This window comes from Nannospalax galili, unplaced genomic scaffold (genome assembly GCF_000622305.1).
Source record: "Nannospalax galili isolate Female #2095 unplaced genomic scaffold, S.galili_v1.0 scaffold1258, whole genome shotgun sequence".
Classification (NCBI taxonomy): domain Eukaryota; kingdom Metazoa; phylum Chordata; class Mammalia; order Rodentia; family Spalacidae; genus Nannospalax; species Nannospalax galili.
In genome coordinates this window covers 911,866-912,162 of record NW_008341370.1, presented here as the reverse complement: position 1 = coordinate 912,162, position 297 = coordinate 911,866, and the positions used below count along the sequence as shown (strand labels likewise).

Genomic DNA, 297 nt, shown 5'->3' with positions numbered 1-297 from the left:
GGGCTCCGCTGCTGCGCGGCGCTCGCTCGCTCGCTCCTCTCCCCCCCGCCCCGCCGGCTCAGGCTCCGGGCTGGCGGCGGCGGAGGAGGAGGAGGCGGCGGCAGCCGAGGCGCCGGCGGCTCCGCTGCTCCCGGCTCTGTGGGCTCGGGACCCGGCGCTCCCGGCTCATTCCCCCCAAGCCCTTGCCTGGGAATGAGGGGGGCGGTGGAGGCTCCGCTCCCCAGGGCCTGGCCCCGCTGTGACTCTCCGCTTTCTGCTGCCGGAGAAAGGAGGAGGGAGGGAGGGAGGCGAGGGGGA

The 297-nt window shown here is 77.1% G+C and overlaps 1 protein-coding gene across 1 annotated transcript in view; it reads right to left on the bottom strand.

Moving 5' to 3' along the window:
• LOC103737119 (AT-rich interactive domain-containing protein 1A) overlaps window positions 1-251 on the bottom strand; it is a 90,299-nt gene extending 90,048 nt beyond the window's left edge. The window contains exon 1 of the mRNA XM_029565239.1: window positions 187-251. The gene's annotated coding sequence lies outside the window, so the exon portion shown is untranslated. The remainder of the gene's footprint in view (window positions 1-186) is intronic.
• Between the last annotated feature and the right edge of the window lie 46 nt (window positions 252-297).